We start from the raw sequence: 21403 nt of genomic DNA on the forward strand, positions 1-21403 counted from the left end.
TACTCATCGACATGCAAGTCGTGATTCCTATTACAAGAACACGATCGTCTCATACATCACATATATCATTCATCACATCCTTTGGCCATATCACATCACAAAACACTTGCTGCAAAAACAAGTTAGACGTCCTCTAATTGTTGTTGCAAGTTTTTACGTGGCTGCTATAGGATTCTAGCAAGAACGTTTCTTACCTACGCCAAAACCACAACGTGAATTGCCAATTTCTATTTACCCTTCATAAGGACCCTTTTCATCAAATCCGATCCGACTAAAGTGGCAGAGACAGACACCCGCCAGCCACCTTATGCAACTAGTGCATGTCAGTCGGTGGAACCGGTCTCACGTAAGCGTACGTGTAAGGTTGGTCCGGTCCGCTTCATCCCACAATACCGCCGAATCAAGATAAGACTAGTAACGGCAAGATAATTGACAATATCGACGCCCACAACTACTTTGTGTTCTACTCATGCATAGTAACTACGCATAGACCTAGCTCATGATGCCACTGTTGGGGAACGTAGCAGAATTTTAAAATTTTCTAGGCATCACCAATATCAATCTATGGAGTCATCTAGCAACGAGGGAGAGGAGTGCATCTACATACCCTTGTAGATCACGAGCGGAAGCGTTCAAGAGAACGGGGTTGATGGAATCGTACTCGACGTGATTCAAATCACCGATGACCAAGTGCCGAACGGACAACACCTCCGCGTTCAACACACGTACGGTTGGGAAGACGTCTCCTCCAACTTGATCCAGCAAGGGGGAAGAAGAGGTTGATGAAGATCCAGCAGCACGACGGCGTGGTGGAGGAAGCAACGGTGATCTCGGCATGGCTTCGCCAAGCGCAGGGAGATGGAGGAGTGTCACGGGAGGGAGAGGGAGAGGCCAGGGGCTTGGATGCGCAGCCCTCCCTCTCCCCACTATATATAGGGTGCCTAGGGGGGGTGGCGGCCAAGGGGTTGCCTTGCCCCCCAAGGCAAGGGTGGCGCCCCCACCCCTAGGGTTTCTAACCCTAGGCGCAGGGGGAGGCCCAAAGGGGGGCGCACCAGCCCACTAGGGGCTGTTTCCCTCCCACTTCAGCCCATGGGTCCCTCCGGGATAGGTGGCCCCATCCGGTGGACCCCCGGGACCCTTCCGGTGGTCCCGGTATAATACCGATGACCCCCAAAACCTTCCCGATGGCCGAAACTGGACTTCCTATATATAAATCTTTACCTCCGGACCATTCTGGATCTCCTCATGATGTCCGGGATCTCATCCGGGACTCCAAACAACTTTCGGGTTACCGTATGCTAATATCTCTACAACCCTAGCGTCACCGAACCTTAACTGTGTAGACCCTACGGGTTCGGGAGACATGCAGACATGACCGAGAAGCCTCTCCGGTCAATAACCAACAGCGGGATCTGGATACCCATGTTGGCTCCCACATGCTCCACGATGATCTCATCGCATGAACCACGATGTCGAGGATTCAATCAATCTGTATACAATTCCCTTTGTCAATCGGTACGTTACTTGCCCGAGACTCGATCGTCGGTATCCCAATACCTTGTTCAGTCACGTTACCGGCAAGTCACTTTACTCGTACCGTAATGCATGATCCCGTGATTAACCACTTGATCACATTGAGCTCATTATGATGATGCATTATCGAGTGGGCCCAGAGATACCTCTCCGTCATACGGAGTGACAAATCCCAGTCTCGATTCGTGCCAACCCAACAGACACTTTCAGAGATACCTGTAATGTACCTTTATAGTCACCCAGTTACGTTGTGACGTTTGGCACACCCAAGGCACTCCTACGGTGTCCGGGAGTTGCACAATCTCATGGTCTAAGGAAATGATACTTGACATTCAGAAAAGCTACAGCAAACGAACTACACGATCTTTGAGCTATGCTTAGGATTGGGTCTTGTCCATCACATCATTCTCCTAATGATGTGATCCCTTTATCAATGACATCCAATGTCCATAGTCAGGAAACCATGACTATCCTTTGATCAACGAGCTAGTCAACTAGAGGCTCACTAGGGACGTGTTGTGGTCTATGTATTCACACATGTATTACGATTTCCGGATAACACAATTATAGCATGAACAATAGACACTTATCATGAACAAAGAAATATAATAATAACCATTTTATTATTGCCTCTAGGGCATATTTCCAACAACTCTTTCTTAGGATTCACCGCTATGCCCTTGGCAGAGATGATATGCCCAAGATAGAGAACCTCATCGAGCCAAAACTCGCACTTTGAAAACTTGGCATAGAACTAATGTTCTCTGAACTTATCCAGCACCAAACGCAAGTGCTTGGCATGATCTTCCTTGTTCTTGCAAAAGACCAAAATGTCATCGAGGAAGACCAAGACAAAGTCATTTGTGTAGGGGTTGAAGATGAAGGTCATCATACGAGAGAAAGTCGGAGGAGCGTTGACGAGGCCAAAAGACATGACAGTGTATTCATATGAACCATAGCTTGTTCTGAATGCTGTCTTGGGGATATCTTGCTCACGAATTCGGATCTGGTGATAGCCCATACGGAGATCAAGCTTGGAGAATACTTGAGCACCTTTGAGTTGTTCAAACAGCTCGTTGATGTTGGGAAGTGGGTACTTGTTCTTTATAGTCTTCTTGTTCAATGGACGGTAGTCAACATAAAGTCGATCCGTTCCATCCTTCTTCTTCACAAAAAGAACTCCACAACCCCATGGAGAAGAACTAGGTCGGATGAGACCCATTCGCTCTTGAATATCGAGTTGCTTCTTCAGCTCCTTCAACTCTTCAGGTCCAAGCTTGTAAGGACGTTTGCAAACAGGTTCCGTGCCAGGCTCAAGATCGATGATGAATTCAACTGGCCGGTGCGGAGGCATTCCTGGAAGCTCTTCTAGAAAGACGTCTTGATATTCGCAAAATACTGGAATTTGAGAGATGGCATCCAGTTCACCCTTCTCATTGAGAGAAAACAGATGAATGGTATCATCCCTTGCGGCAAAGACAATTACATCCTCAGACGAATGAGTCAATTGAATCTGCCTGGCAGCACAATCAAGTTGAGCCTGGTGCTTAGACAGCCAATCCATTCCAAGAATAAGATCAATATCTGAGTTACCAAGGACCATTGGGGAAGAAAGAAACTTATAGTCGCCCAACATGATAGTCACGTCTGGAACCTCCAAACTGGCACTCAAACGTTTACCAGGAGAAACGATATCCATTTGTTTGCCAAAATGAGAAGAAACTAATTCATTCTTGGCAAAAAATGGCTTTGACATGAAACAATGCGGTGCACCAGTATCAAAAAGTACTTTTGTAGGAACATCGTTAACAGGAAGGTTACCCATGATGACATCTGACGAGTCCTCTGCCTGAGCTGCATTCATCAGGTTGACCTTGGCGTGCTTGGGGTTATGCTTGACCACAGCTGTACTTGCCGATCTCACATGAGGAGGAAGAGGGAGATGCCTCTGATTGAAGCATTTGTTGGCATAGTGACTCTTCTGTTGGCACTTGTTGCACGTGACCTCCGAGAGCGGACGGTGATACGGAGCACTTGATCTTGGAGCTTGAGACGAAGTCTTGTTCTGAAAGCCGGGGTTGGGGGGGGGGGAAGATCCACTACCACCTTTGCTCTTCTGCTGAAAAGGCTGACGAAACGGAGGACGAGGAAGCCAATACTTTTGCTGCTTAGCCACTTGAGTTGAGGAAGAAGGAGTTTCATCTCTGACTTGCTTCTTGGAAGCATCACACTTCAGTTGAGTAGTCTCTTGCTTCATTGCCATGTTGTAGAACTCATCGTACTTCTTGGGCTCAAAGAGGACGAGAGCTAGCTGGAGTTCTTCTCTGAGACCACCCCTGAACTGGTATATCATCCTCTTCTTGTCAGGGACGTCTTGCTTAGCAAAACGGGCGAGCTTCTGAAACATGATGTTGTACTGGTAAACAAACATAGTGCCTTGCTTCAGGTTGCGGAATTCCTCACGCTTGATTTCAACCACACTCTGAGGAATATGATGAGCTTTGAAGTCTTGACGGAATTCATCCCAGGTAATCACATGGCCTCCTCTGGAATCTTTGTACTGTTGAAACCATTCTGCAGCTTGGTCTTTGAGTTGGAAGGAGGCGAACTTGACAAAGTCCTCAGGCCTGACGTTACTGCACTCGAAATGCTTGCATATGTCCACGAGCCAATCATCAGCGTCTGTTGCCTCAACACAATTGCTGAAGGTCTTTGGCTGATTAGCGAGGAACTAGTTGAGTGTAGCAAATTGATTCTGATTGTTGCCATGGCCCTGGTTCCCTTGGTTGCGCTCTTGAAGAAGTTGCATGATCAGCTGCGTGTTTGCATTGGTAGCGGCCATCACAGCTTGCCATGCCTCCGGAGGTGGAGGTGGTGGTGGCGGATCAGGATTCGGAGTCGTGCGTGTTGGAGGAGCCATCCTGAATAGCTTGACATCCGTTAGCATCTTGACAGACAAATATTGAAGCTGAATCAAACGGGTTGAAATTGCAACATATAGTCTTCACATCCGAACAAAATGAACGAATGCATTCCAATTGAAATGGTCACATATCCATAAATTGAGAAGACACTTAGAATTGAGGTAGAAGAATAAAACCAACAAGGTACGGACAAGAACAAATACTTGGTGAGGATTACCCAATCCCAAACCAAATATCTGCGGAAGAAGAACTAGAGCTACAAGAATTCCCACCTATGAAACTCCCGAACCTTTCCGATTATGCAATCGGGTGTTGGGGATACAGGGGAAGCATAATATCTCACCCAAATCTAGCAAATCCTACATCCAGCTGTATCCATCCTTCAACACATAACCGAGAAACCTTCGGAAATCATATACCTCAACCTTCGAAAAGCATCCGTTATACAAGTTATGGCAATACTCCCGAACTCCCGGCCCAGTACTGGGTGGCGTCGAGGTTATCTCACCAACAACTTCATAAAAGAGATTTTCGATGTCGATGAAACTCAGGTATTCCAGAATCTCAACGATAAAATTGTGATGACAACACCTCGGAGCTCAACTCCCTGGGACACTGCCACAACCCTTAAATGACAGGAGGCACCAAGAACAATGTTCTCATCACAAAACCATCAGAACGATTCCAAGATACCCGCGTGATCCTAAATTTTTTTAGTGAAATTTGAGAAGAGAAGAGTCAAAACTCTACGTCAGGATGCCTCACCAGAGCGATGATGGGACTGGGCAGTTAAAAGAATTTCTAAACTCTCCGATATATAATTCCTAAATGACTCAAAACATTTTTTCTAGATTCAACAACGCCAATGAGTCGATCAAGCAGGGGGCTCCTAAGGTCGGGCCTGGCTCTGATTACGAACTTGTAACGCCCTCGATGCGGCCATATCTCCTACGTGTCGAAGCACGACTTAGAGGCACAACCGCATTGAAAGCTATGTCACAAGTAAGGTAATCTTCACAACAACCCATTTAAATAAATAAAAGGGGAAAAGATACATAGTTGGCTTACACTCGCCATGTCACACAAATACATGAATAACATTACAATCATCCAATACACTCATGGTCCGACTACGGTACCAAAATAAAGATCAACCCCCACATGCGACAAAGTCCCCGATCACCCCAACTGGGCACCACTACTGATCATCTGGGAAAGACACATAGTAACGGCAAGAGTCTTCATTGAACTCCCAGTTGAGCTCAAGTGCATCGTCTAGAGAGGTATCATCGGTCCCTGCATCTGGTTTTGGAAGTAATTTGTGAGTCACGGGGACTCAACAATCTCGCACCCTCGCGATCAAGACTATTTAAGCTAATAGGTAAGGCAAAGGTATGATGTGGAGCTGCAGCAAGCGACTGGCATATATGGTGGCTAACATATGGAAATGAGAGCGAGAAGAGAAGGCAAAAGCACGGTCGAACAACTATGATCAAGAAGTGATCCTAGAACAACCTACGTCAAGCATTACTCCAACACTATGTTCAATTCCTGGACACCGCCGAGAAGAGACCATCACGGTTACACACGCGGTTGGTGCATTTTAATTAAGTTAACTTTCAGGTTATCTACAACCGGATATTAACAAATTCCCATTTGCCCATAACCGCGGGCATGGCTTTCGAAAGTTCAAATCCCTGCAAGGGAGTCCCAACTTAGCCCATCACAAGCTCTCACGGTCAACGAAGGATATTCCTTCTCCCAAGACATTCCGTTCAGGCTCGGCATCCCGGTTACAAGACATCCTCGACAATGGTAAAACAAGTCCAGCAACACCGCCCGAATGTGCCGACAAATCCCGATAGGAGCTGCACATATCTCGTTCTCAGGGCACACTCAGATAGGTCAATCTACGAGTAAAACCAACCCTCGAGTTTCCCCGAGGTGGCCCCGCAGGCTTCCTAGTTCGGACCAACACTCAGAGGAGCACTGGCCCAGGGGGTTTTAAATAAAGATGACCCTTGGGCTCCGGAAACCCAAGGGAAAAAGAGGCTAGGTGGCAAATGGTAAAACCAAGGTTGGGCATTGCTGGAGGAGTTTTATTCAAGGCGAACTATCAAGGGGTTCCCATTATAACCCAACCGCGTAAGGAACGCAAAATCTGGGAACATAACACCGATATGACGGAAACTAGGGCGGCAAGAGTGGAACAAAACACTAGGCAAAAGGCCGAGCCGTCCACCCTTTACCAAGTATATAAAAAAGATAATATTGTGATATCGCAACAATAAACAATGTTCCAACAAGGAACGATCTCCAATCTTCACCTGCAACTAGCAACGCTATAAGAGGGGCTGAGCAAAGCGGTAACATAGCCAAACAATGGTTTGCTAGGACATGGTGGGTTAGAGGTTTGACATGGCAATATGGGAGGCATGATAAGCAAGTGGTAGGTATCGTAGCTCAGGCATAGCAAAAGAGCGAGCATCTAGCAATCAAAGATATAAGTGATTTCGAGGGTATGATCATCTTGCCTGCAAAGTTGTCAGAGTTGACTTGATCCTCATAAGCGAACTCAACGGGCTCCTCGTTCACGAAATCGTCTCCCGGCTCTACCCAAACAATAACAACAAGCAAATGGAACACAATCAACCACGTGCAATGCTCAAACAACATGATGCAAACATGGTATGATATGCGGGATGCGGTATGTGATGCATATGCAAGATTTGACAAGGAATGATTGAACATGGCCTCAACCTAGAAATCCAAGAGTTCCACTAGAAAGGTGGGGTGATTTCGGTTGAAATCGATATAAAGATCACCGGAATCGGATGCATGGTTTGGAAATGGCAAGCAAAATAAATATGGCACCGGTGTGCGATAATCAGCAAGTGACCAACTAAATACATCAAGATAAATATGCTACAGCACTCAAACATGACAACAAAATACATGGCAGGGATCCACTCATGGAGCTTGACAAGATATGAACACTGAGCTCCGGCTAAATCATCCATTAACAGGTTCAAACAAGCATGGCAAAAGTGCAAATGATAACAGGTTTCAAACTTAGTGAAATTAACACAAGTCTGGAATTTATCATCAGGAAGCACACTTTAGAGCATGAAAACTACAAGCTACAGGAACTTAGCATGGCAAGGCAAGGCATGGAATGAAACTACTCAAAGCACTTAACAAAAGTCCCTTAGTGACCTTGAGCCAAAAGGGATCAGAAAATACAATTGCAAGCATGTGAGCATGGCAAAAACATAAACAGATTCAGACTTGGTGAAAAACTGGAGCATGCAAAACAATTAACGAGTAGGCATGTTTACGAGCTCGATGCACTCACTACAGAGCATGTCATGGGAAACTAAGCATACACCCATGAATAAGACACGACATAGAAGCTAGACATGGAAAGAACAACATCATAGCATGCACGGATCAACAACGACATCCTCGGCAAAATCGCTAAACATGTCAACAATCTGCCAGGATCATTTTATAGCAAAAGTAGAGCTCGATTGGTTCAAGCTAGGTTGCTCCATAAATGCAAACAAAGACATGGATGGGTAGATCACCACAATGTTAACAAAACATCCTTAATGATCATCCTCAAAAGAGGCACGGATCACTAGGAAACAACATGAACATATGGCATAACAACAAAATCAGGACAAGGACTTGGTGAAATTCTATGTCCCTGAAATCAGCATCAATGATTACGCTACTTTGCAAGCTTGTGCTAGTCACCACAAATATCACAAAAATACATGGCAAGCACCTCTGTAAATATGGCATGGCATATAACAAAACACATGTAGAGCTCAGGATCATAGCATGCACACATTAATCATGGCAAAAATGACAAAAGGCCATTTGCTGAAACAGATCTGACAAATTCATCACATAGCCCTCTTCCAACAGCATTTTGGGCACCAAGATGAGCTCAAATGAAAATTATGCAATAATATGAAATGATGTACACGTTGAGACGAACATTTTGATATGCCACACGCACGAATCGAAGCTACGGATGCAGAGTTACGGCATGTCGAAGTATGCAAAAATATAATGTAAAACTGGATCGAAGTCAACCCTAAAAATTCCAGATCTCAGATCTGGCGCGGATTATGAGGTTCGCTGGAAGTCCTGTTCACTGGAGACGAAGAACTCGCCGGAGAGAGCCGTCGGCGTCGAGGAAGGAGGCCGGAGCTCGGGGACGGGGTGGAGGAGCTCGCCGGCCAGAGCTCGCCGGCGTCGGCGATCGGAGTAGGCGTCTGGCGCGGGTGGTGGTCGGGTCGCCGGCGACGAGCGGGTTGGGTGGCGCGGTGGCGGCGCCGGTCACCGGAGGGTTGGAAGAAGGCGGCGCGGGCTGTTCGGGCCGCGGCGGCGTGGATCTGGGCCGGGAGGGCTCGCTGCGGGCCTCCCGGGCCGGCGGCGTGCAGAGTGCGGTGGCTACAGGTGTCGGCGGCGGACTGGCTGAGGCAGCGGCGGCGATTTTGTCCACTAGGAGGCGGACATGTCCGACGGCGGCGCGAGCTGTTTTTAGGGTTAGGGTAGGAGAAGACCCGGAAATTTTGGAGGGGAGGTTATTTATAGGCGTAGAGGGAGCTAGGGAGCTCCAAATGAGGTGCGGTTTTCGGCCACGCGATCGTGATCGAACGCTCTAGATGATGGAGGGGTTTTTGGTGAGTTTTGGGCCAAATTGGAAAGGTGTTGGGCTGCAACACACACGAGGCCTTTTCGGTCCCTCGGTTAACCGTTGGAGTATCAAACGAAGTCCAAATGGCACGAAACTTGACTGGCGGTCTACCGGTAGTAAACCAAGGCCGCATGGCAAGTGTCGGTCCAGTCCGGAAATGTTTAACCCCCACACACGAAAAGAGGTAGAAAGGACCACCGGAGGACATAGGAGCGCCGGAATGCAAAACGAACAACGGGGAAAATGCTCGGATGCATGAGACGAACACGTATGCAAATGCAATGCACATGATGACATGATATGAGATGCATGACAAAGACAACAACACACGGAGACAAAAACCCGGCAACGAGGAAATAAAATAACTTAGCGCCGGAAACGGCAAGAGTTGGGATACAGATAAGGTAAATTACATCCGGGGTGTTACACCCTGCATATAAAGGAGCAAGGGGGGAGGCGGCCGGCCTAGGAGAAGGGTGCGCCAAGGGAGGAGTCCTACTCCTACCGGAGTAGGAGAGAAGAAAGAGGAGGAGAGGGAGAAGGAAAAGGGGGCTGCACCCCTTGTCCAATTCGGACCAGAGGGGGGCGCAGGCCTCCTTCCTTTTGGCCTCTCTCCTCTATTCCCGTATGGCCCAATAAGGCCCATATACTCCCCGGCGAATTCCCGTAACTCTCCGGTACTCCGAAAAATACCCAAATCACTCGGGACCTTTCCGAAGTCCGAATATAGTCGTCCAATATATCGATCTTTACGTATCGACCATTTCAAAACTCCTCGTCATGTCCCCGATCTCATCCGGTACTCCGAACTCCTTCGGTACATGAAAACACATAAACTTGTAATATAACCGTCATTGAACTTTAAGCGTGCGAACCCTACGAGTTTGAGAACTATGTATACATGACCGAGACACGTCTCTGGTCAATAACCAATAGCGGAACCTAGATGCTCATATTGGCTCCCACATATTCTACGAAGATCTTTATCGGTCAAACTGCATAACAACATACATTGTTCCCTTTGTCATCGGTATGTTACTTGCCCAAGATTCGATCGTCGATATCTCAATACCTAGTTCAATCTCGTTACCGGCAAGTCTCTTTACTCGTTCCGTAATACCTCATCCCGCAACTAACTCATTAGTTGCAATGCTTGCGAGGCTTAAGTGATGTGTATTACCGAGTGGGCCCAGAGATACCTCTCCGACAATCGGAGTGACAAATCCTAATCTCGAAATACGCCAACCCGACAAGTACCTTCGGAGACACCTGTAGAGCACCTTTATAATCACCCAGTTACGTTGTGACGTTTCGTATCACACAAAGTGTTCCTCCGATAAACAGGAGTTGCATAATCTCATAGTCATATGAACATGTATAAGTCATGAAGAAAGCAATAGCAACATACTAAATGATCGAGTGCTAAGCTAACGTAATGGGTCAAGTCAATCACATCATTCTCCTAATGATGTGATCCCGTTAATCAAATGACAACTCATGTCTATGGTTAGGAAACATAACCATCTTTGATCAACGAGCTAGTCAAGTAGAGGCATACTAGTGACACTCTATTTGTCTATGTATTCACACATGTATTATGTTTCCGGTTAATACAATTCTAGCATGAATAATAAACATTTATCATGATATAAGGAAATAAATAATAACTTTACTATTGCCTCTAGGGCATATTTCCTTCAGTCTCCCACTTGCACTAGAGTCAATAATCTAGTTCACATCGCCATGTGATTTAATACCAATAGTTCACATCATCATGTGATTAACACCCATAGTTCACATCGACATGTGACCAATACCCAAAGGGTTTACTAGAGTAAATAATCAAGTTCACAAAGCTATGTGATTAATACCCAAAGAGTACTAAGGTGTGATCATATTTTTCTTGTGAGAGAAGTTTAGTCAACGGGTCTGCCACATTCAGATTCGTAAGTATTTTGCAAATTTCTATGTCAACAATGCTCTGCATGGAGCTACTCTAGCTAATTGCTCCCACTTTTAATATTTATCCAGATTGAGACTTTGAGTCATCTGGATCAGTGTCATAACTTGCATCGACGTAACCCTTTACAACGAATCTTTTGTCACCTCCATAATCAAGAAACATATCCTTATTCCACTAAGGATAATTTTGACCAATGTCCAGTGATCTACTCCTAGATCACTATTGTACTCTCTTGTCAAACTCAGGGTAGAGTATGCAATAGGTCTGGTACACCGCATGGCATACTTTATAGAACCTATGGCTGAGGCATAGGGAATGACTTTCATTCTCTCTCTATCTTCTGCTATGGTCGGGTTTTGAGTCTTACTCAACTTCACACCTTGTAACACAGGCAAGAACTCCCTCTTTGACTGTTCCATTTTGAACTACTTCAAAATCTTGTCAAGGTATGTACTCATTGAAAAAACTTATCAAGCGTCTTGATCTATCTCTATAGATCTTGATGCTCAATATGTAAGCAGCTTCACCGAGGTCTTTCTTTGAAAAACTCCTTTCAAACACTCCTTTATGCTTTGCAGAATAGTTCGACATTATTTCCGATCAACAATATGTCATTCACATATACTTATCAGAAATGTTGTAGTGCTCCCACTCACTTTCTTGTAAATACAGGCTTCACCGCAAGTCTGTATAAAACTATATGCTTTGATCAACTTATCAAAGCGTATATTCCAACTCCGAGATGCTTGCAGCAGTCCATAGATGGATCGCTGGAGCTTGCATATTTTGTTAGCACCTTTAGGATTGACAAAACCTTCTGGTTGCATCATATACAACTCTTCTTTAATAAATCCATTAAGGAATGCAGTTTTGTATATCCATTTGTCAGATTTCATAAAATGCGGCAATTGCTAACATGATTCGGACAGACTTAAGCATAGATACGAGTGAGAAACTCTCATCGTAGTCAACATCTTGAACTTGTCGAAAACCTTTTTGCGACAATTCTAGCTTTGTAGATAGTAACACTACTATCAGCGTCCGTCTTCCTCTTGAAGATCCATTTAATATCAATGGCTCGCCGATCAATGGGCAAGTCAATCAAAGTACTTTGTTCTCATACATGGATCTCATCTCATATTTCATGGCCTCAAGACATTTCGTGGAGTCTGGGCTCATCATCGCTTCCTCATAGTTCGTAGGCTCGTCATGGTCAAGTAACATGACCTCTAGAACAAGATTACCGTACCACTCTAGTGCGGATATCACTCTGGTTTACCTACGAGGTACGGTAGTAACTTGATCTGAAGTTACATGATCATCATCATTAGCTTCCTCACTAATTGGTGTAGTAGTCACAGGAACAGATTTCTGTGATGAACTACTTTCCAATAAGGGAGCAGGTAAAGTTACCTCATCAAGTTCTAGTTTCCTCCCACTCACTTATTTCGAGAGAAACTCCTTCTCTAGAAAGGATCCATTCTCAGCAATGAATAACTTGCCTTCGGATCTGTGATAGAAGGTGTACCCAACATTTTCTTTTGGGTATCCTATGAAGATTTACTTCTCCGATTTGGGTTCGAGCTTATCATGTTGAAACTTTTTCACATAAGCATCACAGTCCCAACCTTTAAGAAACGACAGCTTAGGTTTCTCGCCAAACCATAGTTCATACGGTGTCGTCTCAACGGATTTAGATGGTGCCCTATTTAACGTGAATGTAGCTGTCTCTAATGCATAACCTCAAAACTAGAGTGGTTAATCCGTAAGAAACATCATAGATTGCACTATATCCAATAATAGTACAGTTATGACGTTCGGACACACCATTATCCTGTGGTGTTCCAGGTGGCACAATTTTGTGAAACTATTGCACATTGTTTTAATTGAAGACCAAACTCGTAACTCAAATATTTGTCTCTGCAATCTGATCGTAGAAACTTTATTTTCTTGTCACGATGATTTTCCACTTGACTCTGAAGTTTTTGAACTTTTCAAATGTTTCAGACTTATGTTTCATCAAGTAGATATACCCATATCTGCTCAAATCATCTATGAAGGTCAGAAAATAACGATACCCGCCGCGAGCCTCAACATTCATCGGACTGCATACATCAGTATGTATTATTTCCAATAAGTCAGTTGCTTGCTCCATTGTTCCGGAGAATGGAGTCTTAGTCATCTTGCCCATGAGGCATGGTTCGCAAGCATCAACTGATTCATAATCAAGTGATTCCAAAAGCTCATCAACATGGATTTTCTTCATGCGCTTTACACCAATATGACCTAAACGGCAGTGCCACAAATAAGTTGCACTCTCATTATTAACTTTGCATCTTTTGGCTTCAATATTGTGAGAATGTGTATCACCACAATCGAGATCCAACAAACCATTTTCATTGGGTGTATGACCATAGAAGGTTTTATTCATGTAAACAGAACAACAATTTATTCTCTTACTTAAATGAATAACCGTATTGCAATAAACATGATCAAATCATATTCATGCTCAATGCAAACACCAAATAACACTTATTTAGGTTCAACACTAATCCCAAAAGTATAGGGAGTGTGCGATGATGATCATATCAATCTTGGAACCACTTCCAACACACATCGTCACTTCACCCTTAACTAGTCTCTGTTCATTCCGCAACTCCCGTTTCGAGTTACTACTCTTAGCAACTGAACCAGTATCAAATACCAAGGGGTTGCTACGAACACTAGTAAAATACACATCAATAATTTGTATATCAAATATACCTTTGTTCACTTTGCCATCCTTCTTATCCGCCAAATACTTGGGGCAGTTCCGCTTCCAGTGACCAGTCCCTTTGCAGTAGAAGCACTTAGTCTCAGGCTTAGGACCAGACTTGGGCTTCTTCACTTGAGCAGCAACTTGCTTGCCGTTCTTCTTGAAGTTCCCTTTCTTTCCCTTTGCCCTTTTCTTGAAACTAGTGGTCTTGTTAATCATCAACACTTGATGCTCTTTCTTGATTTCTACCTTCATCGATTTCATCATCATGAAAAGCTTAGGAATCATTTTCATCATCCCTTGCATACTATAGTTCATCATGAAGTTCTACTAACTTGGTGATGGTGACTAGAGAATTCTGTCAATCACTATTTTATCTGGAAGATTAACTCCCACTTGATTCAAGCGATTGTAGTACCCAGACAATCTGAACACATGCTCACTGCTTGAGCTATTCTCCTGCATCTTTTAGCTATAGAACTTGTTGGAGACTTCATATCTCTCAACTCGGGTATTTGCTTGAAATATTAACTTCAACTCCTGGAACATCCATATGATCCATGACGTTCAAAACGTCTTTGAAGTCCCATTCTAAGCTGTTAAGCATGGTGCACTAAACTATCAAGTAGTCATCATATTGAGCTAGCCAAACGTTCATGACGTCTGCATCTGCTCCGGCACTAGGTCTGTCACCTAGCGGTGCATTAAGGACATAATACTTCTGTGCAGCAATGAGGATAAACCTCAGATCACGGATCCAATCCGCATCATTGCTACTAACATCTTTCAACTTAGTTTTCTCTAGGAACATATCAAAAATAAAACAGGGGAGCTAAACGCGAGCTATTGATCTACAACAAAGATATGCTAATACTACGAGGACTAAGTTCATGATAAATTTAAGTTCAATTAATCATATTACTTAAGAACTCCCACTTAGAAAGACATCCCTCTAATCTTCTAAGTGATCACGTGATCCAAATCAACTAAACCATAACCGATCATCACGTGAAATGGAGTAGCTTTCAATGGTGAACATCAATATGTTGGTCATATCTACTATATGATTCACGCTCGACCTTTCGGTCTCAGTGTTCCGAGGCCATATCTGCATATGCTAGGCTCGTCAAGTTTAACCTGAGTATTCTGTGTGTGCAAAACTGGCTTGCACCCGTTGTAGATGGACGTAGAGCTTATCACACCCGATCATCACGTGGTGTCTAGGCACGACGAACTTTGGCAACGGTGCATACTCAGGGAGAACACTTTTATCTTGAAATTTAATGAGAGATCATCTTATAATGCTACCGTCAATCAAAGCAAGATAAGATGCATAAAAGATAAACATCACATGCAATCAATATAAGTGATATGATATGGCCATCATCATCTTGTGCTTGTGATCTCCATCTCCGAAGCACCGTCATGATCACCATCGTCACCGGCGCGACACCTTGATCTCCATCGTAGCATCATTGTTGTCTCGCCAATCTTATGCTTCTATGAATATCGCTACCGCTTAGTGATAAAGTAAAGCATTAAAGGGGGATTGAATTGCATACAATAAAGTGACAACCATATGGCTCCTGCCAGTTGCCGATAACTCGGTTACAAAACATGATCATCTCATACAATAAAATATAGCATCACATTTTGACCATATCACATCACAACATGCCCTGCAAAAACAAGTTAGACGTCCTCTACTTTGTTGTTGCAAGTTTTAAGTGGCTGCTACGGGCTTACCAAGAACCGTTCTTACCTACGTATCAAAACCACAACAATAGTTTGTCAAGTTGGTGTTGTTTTAACCTTCGCAAGGACCGGGCGTAGCCACACTCGGTTCAACTAAAGTTGGAGAAACTGACACCCGCCAGCCACCTGTGTGCAAAGCACGTCGGTAGAACCAGTCTCGCGTAAGCGTACGCGTAATGTCGGTCCGGGCCGCTTCATCCAACAATACCACCGAACCAAAGTATGACATGCTGGTAAGCAGTATGACTTGTATCGCCCACAACTCACTTGTGTTCTACTCGTGCATATAACATCAACGCATAAAACCTGGCTCGGATGCCACTGATGGGGAATGTAGTAATTTCAAAAAAATTCCTACACACACGCAAGATCATGGTGATGCATAGCAACGAGAGGGGAGAGTGTTGTCCACGTACCCTCGTAGACCGTAAGCGGAAGCGTTAGCATAACGCGGTTGATGTAGTCGTACGTCTTCATGATCCGACCGATCAAGTACCGAACGTATGGCACCTCCGAGTTCAGCACACGTTCAGCCCGATGACGTCCCTCAAACTCCGATCCAGCCGAGTGTTGAGGGAGAGTTTCGTCAGCACGACGGCGTGGTGACGATGTTGATGTTCTACCGACGCAGGGCTTTGCCTAAGCACTGCTACAGTATTATCGAGGTGGACTATGGTGGAGGGGGGCACCGTACACGGCCAAGAGACGATCAACTTGATCAACTTGTGTGTCTAGAGGTGCCCCCCTTCCCCTGTATATAAAGGAGCAAGGGGGGAGGCGGCCGGCCTAGGAGAAGGGCGTGCCAAGGGGGGAGTCCTACTCCTACCGGGAGTAGGACACCTCCTTTCCTTGTTGGAGTAGGAGAGAAGGAAAGAGGAGGAGAGGGAGAAGGAAAAGGGGGCTGCACCCCTTGTCCAATTCGGACCAGAGGGGGGGGCGCAGGCCTCCATCCTTTTGGCCTCTCTCCTCTATTCCCGTATGGCCCAATAAGGCCCATATACTCCCCGGCGAATTCCCGTAACTCTCGAGTACTCCGAAAAATACCCGAATCACTCGGAACCTTTCCGAAGTCCGAATATAGTCGTCCAATATATCGATCTTTACATCTCGACCATTTCGATACTCCTCGTCATGTCCCTGATCTCATCCGGGACTCTGAACTCCTTCGGTACATCAAAACACATAAACTCATAATATAACCATCATTGAACTTTAAGCGTGCGGACCCTACGAGTTCGAGAACTATGTAGACATGACCGAGACACGTCTCCGGTCAATAACCAATAGCGGAACCTGGATGCTCATATAGGCTCCCACATATTCTAAGAAGATCTTTATCGGTCAAACCGCATAACAACATACGTTGTTCCCTTTGTCATCAGTATGTTACTTGCCCAAGATTCGATCGTCGGTATCTCAATACCTAGTTCAATCACGTTACCGGAAAGTCTCTTTACTCGTTCTGTAATACCTCATCCCGCAACTAACTCATTACTTGCAATGCTTGCAAGGCTTAAGTGATGTGTATTACCGAGTGGGCCCAGAGATACTTCTCCAACAATTGGAGTGACAAATCCTAATCTCGAAATACGCCAACCCAACAAGTACCTTCGGAGACACCTGTAGAGCACCTTTATAATCACCCAGTTACGTTGTGACGTTTGGTAGCACACAAAGTGTTCCTCCGGTAAACGGGAGTTGCATAATCTCATAGTCATAGGAACATGTATAAGTCATGAAGAAAGCAATAGCAACATACTAAACGATCGAGTGCTAAGCTAACAGAATGGGTCAAGTCAATCACATCATTCTCCTAATGATGTGATCCCGTTAATCAAATGACAACTCATGTCTATGGTTAGGAAACATAACCATCTTTGATCAACGAGCTAGTCAAGTAGAGGCATACTAGTGAAACTCTGTTTGTCTATGTATTCATACACGTATTATGTTTCCGGTAATACAATTCTAGCATGAATAATAAACATTTATCATGATATAAGAAAATAAATAATAACTTTACTACTGCCTCTAGGGCATATTTCCTTCACCTCATATCTCAAAACAATCATCAAGTATCAAACTTCTCTTAGTATTCAATGCACTTTATATGAAAGTTTTTATTATACCCATCTTGGATGCCCATCATATTAGGACTAGTTTCATAACCAAAGCAAACTACCATGTTGTTCTAAAGACTCTCAAAATAATATAAGTGAAGCATGATAGTTCATCTATTTCTACAAAATAAATCCACCACCGTGCTCTAAAGAGATATAAATGAATCACTAGAGCAACAACAAACTACTCCGAAAGATATAAGTGAAGCTCAATGAGTAGTCGAATAATTATGCAACTATGTGAAGACTCTCTAACATTTAAGAATTTCAGATCTTCGTATTTTATTCAAGCAGCAATAAAAACAAAAGAAAATAAAGTGACGCTCCAAGCAAAACACATATCATGTGGCGAATAAAAATATAGCTCCAAGTAAGGTTACCGATGAACGAAGACGAAAGAGGGGATGCCTTCCGGGGCATCTGTAGGATCGAAAGTATGTCTAGAGGGGGGTGATTAGACTACTTGACCAAATAAAAGCTTAACCTTTTCCAAATTTTAGTTCTTGGCAGATTTTAGCTATTTTAGGACAAGTCAAGCAATCATCACACAATTCAAGCAAGCATGCAAAGAGTTTATGGGCAGCGGAAAGTAAAGCATGCAACTTGCAAGAATATAAAGGGAAGGGTTTGGAGAATTCAAACGCTATTGGAGACACGGATGTTTTTCCCGTGGTTCGGATAGGTGGTGCTATCCTACATCCACGTTGATGGAGACTTCAACCCACGAAGGGTAACGGTTGCGCGAGTCCACACAGGGCTCCACCCAAGGGCAACGGTTGCGCGAGTCCACGAAGGGTCCACGAAGAAGCAACCACCCACAAAGGGTCCACGAAGAAGCAACCTTGTCTATCCCACCATGGCCATCGCCCACGAAGGACTTGCCTCACTAGCGGTAGATCTTCACGAAGTAGGCGATCTCCTTGCCCTTACAAACTCCTTGGTTCAACTCCACAATCTTGTCGGAGGCTCCCAAGTGACACCTAGCCAATCTAGGAGACACCACTCTCCAAGAAGTAACAAATGGTGTGTAGGTAATGAACTCCTTGCTCTTGTGCTTCAAATGATAGTCTCCCCAACACTCAACTCTCTCTCATAGGATTTGGATTTGGTGGAAAGAAGATTTGAGTGGAAAGCAACTTGGGAAGGCTAGAGATCAAGATTCATATGGTAGGAATGGAATGTCTTGGTCTCAACACATGAGTAGGTGGTTCTCTCTCAGAACATATGAGTTGGAATGATGTGTGTGTTCTGATGGCTCTCTCACTGAATGAGAAAGAGGTGGAGGGGTATATATAGCCTCCACACAAAATTCAACCGTTACACAGTTTTCCAATCTCGGTGGGACCGAATCAATAAACTTGGTCTGACCGAAATAGTAAACCTAGTGACCGTTAGGAATTTCGGTGGGACTGACATGCAACTCGGTAGGACCGATTCGGTTAGGGTTTGGGCATAACGTAATCTCGGTGAGACCGATTACACAAACTCAGTGAGACCGAATTTGGTAATTAGCTAACCAGAGAGTTGGTCAGGCAAACTCGGTGGGACCGATTTGCTCTTTCGGTGAGACCGAGTGGAACTCGGTGAGACCAAAAAGTTACAAAGGGGAAACACTGAGTTTACATTGCAATCTCGGTGGGACCGATTCGCTCTTTTGGTGGGACCGAAAAGTTACGAAAGGGAAACACAGAGTTTGCAACCCCATCTCGGTGGGACCAAGATCCTTATCGGTAGAACCGAATTGCTAGGGTTTGGCAGTGGCTAATGACAAGTGAAACTCGATGGCGCCGGACAGGAAGAATCGGTAGGACCGAGTTTGGCTTAGAGTTTAGGTCATATGTGGATATGGGAAAGTAGTTGAGGGTTTTGGAGCATATCACTAAGCACATGAAGCAAGAGGCTCATTAAGCAACACCTCATCCCTCCTTAATAGTATTGGCTTTTCCTATGGACTCAATGTGATCTTGGATCACTAAAATATAAAATGAAGAGTCTTGAGCTTTTAAGCTTGAGCCAATCCATTGTCCTTAGCATTTTGAGGGTTCCACTTTCACATCCATGCCATGCCAATCATTGAGCTTTCCTGAAATAATTATCTTGGAATAGTATTATCTCAATGAGCTATATGTTGTTATGAATTACCAAAACCACCTAGGGATAGTTGCACTTTCAGCATCCCCAAGCTTAGGATCTTGGTTGTCCTTGAATATTTCCTTGGGGTGCCTTGGGCATCCCCAAGGTTAGGCTCTTGCCTCTCCTTATTCCATAATACATCGAATCTTTACCCAAAACTTGAAAACTTCACAACACATAACTTAACAGAAAACTCGTAAGCTCCGTTAGCGAAAGAAAAGAAAACACCACTTCAAGGTACTGTAATGAACTCATTATTTATTTATATTGGTGTTAAACCTACTGTATTCCAACTTCTATATGGTTTATAAACTCTTTTACTAGCCATAGATTCATTAAAATAAGCAAACAACATACAGAAACAGAATCTGTCAAAAACAGAACAGTCTGTAGTAATCTGTAACTAACGCAAACTTCTGGAACCCCAAAAATTCTAAAATAAATTGCTGGACGTGAGGAATTTATGTATTAACCATTTTCAAAAATAATTAACTAAATATCACAATCCAAATAAAAATGGAAGCAATTCTCGTGAGCGCTAAAGTTTCTGTTTTTTACAGCAAGATCGAAAAGGCTTTCCCCAAGTCTTCCCAATGGTTCTACTTGGCACAAACACTAATTAAACACAAAAAACACAACCATAATAGAGTCTAGATAAATTATTTTTTACTAAAAAGGAACAAAAATAAAGTTGGGTTGCCTCCCAACAAGCGCTATCGTTTAACGCCCCTAGCTAGGCATGATGATTTCAATGATGCTCACATAAAGGATAAGAATTGAAATATAAAGAGAGCATCATGAAGAATATGACTAGCACATTTAAGTCTAACCCACTTCCTATGCATAGGGATTTTGTGAGCAAACAACTTTTGGGAACAAGAATCAACTTGCATAGGAAGGTAAAACAAGCATAACTTCATAACTTTAAGCACATAGAGAGGAAACTTGATATTATTGCAATTCCTACAAGCATATGTTCCTCCCCCATAATAACTTTCAGTAGAATCATGAATGAATTCAACAATATAACCATCACCTAAAGCAATATTTTCATTATCTACAAGAATAGAAATTTTATTACTCTCCACACAAGCAAAATTCTTCTCATGAATAATAGTGGGAGCGAACTCAACAAAATAATTATCATGTGAGGCATAATCCAATTGAAAACTAAAATCATGATGACAAGTTCCATGGATATCATTATTCTTTATAGTATACAAGTCATCACAATAATCATCATAGATAGAAACTTTGTTCTCATAATCAATTGGAACGTCTTCCGGAATAGTGGATTCATCACAAAATAAAGTCATGACATCTCCAAATCCACTTTCATGAATATAATTATCATAAATAGGAGGCATGCTTTCATCATAATAAATTTTCTCATCAAAACTTGGGGGACAAAAAATATCATCTTTATCAAACATAGCTTCCCCAAGCTTGTGGCTTTGCATATCATTAGCATCATGGATATTCAAGAAATTCATACTAACAACATTGAAA

The sequence above is a fragment of the Triticum urartu genome, chromosome 1 (assembly GCF_003073215.2).
Source record: "Triticum urartu cultivar G1812 chromosome 1, Tu2.1, whole genome shotgun sequence".
NCBI lineage: Eukaryota > Viridiplantae > Streptophyta > Magnoliopsida > Poales > Poaceae > Triticum > Triticum urartu.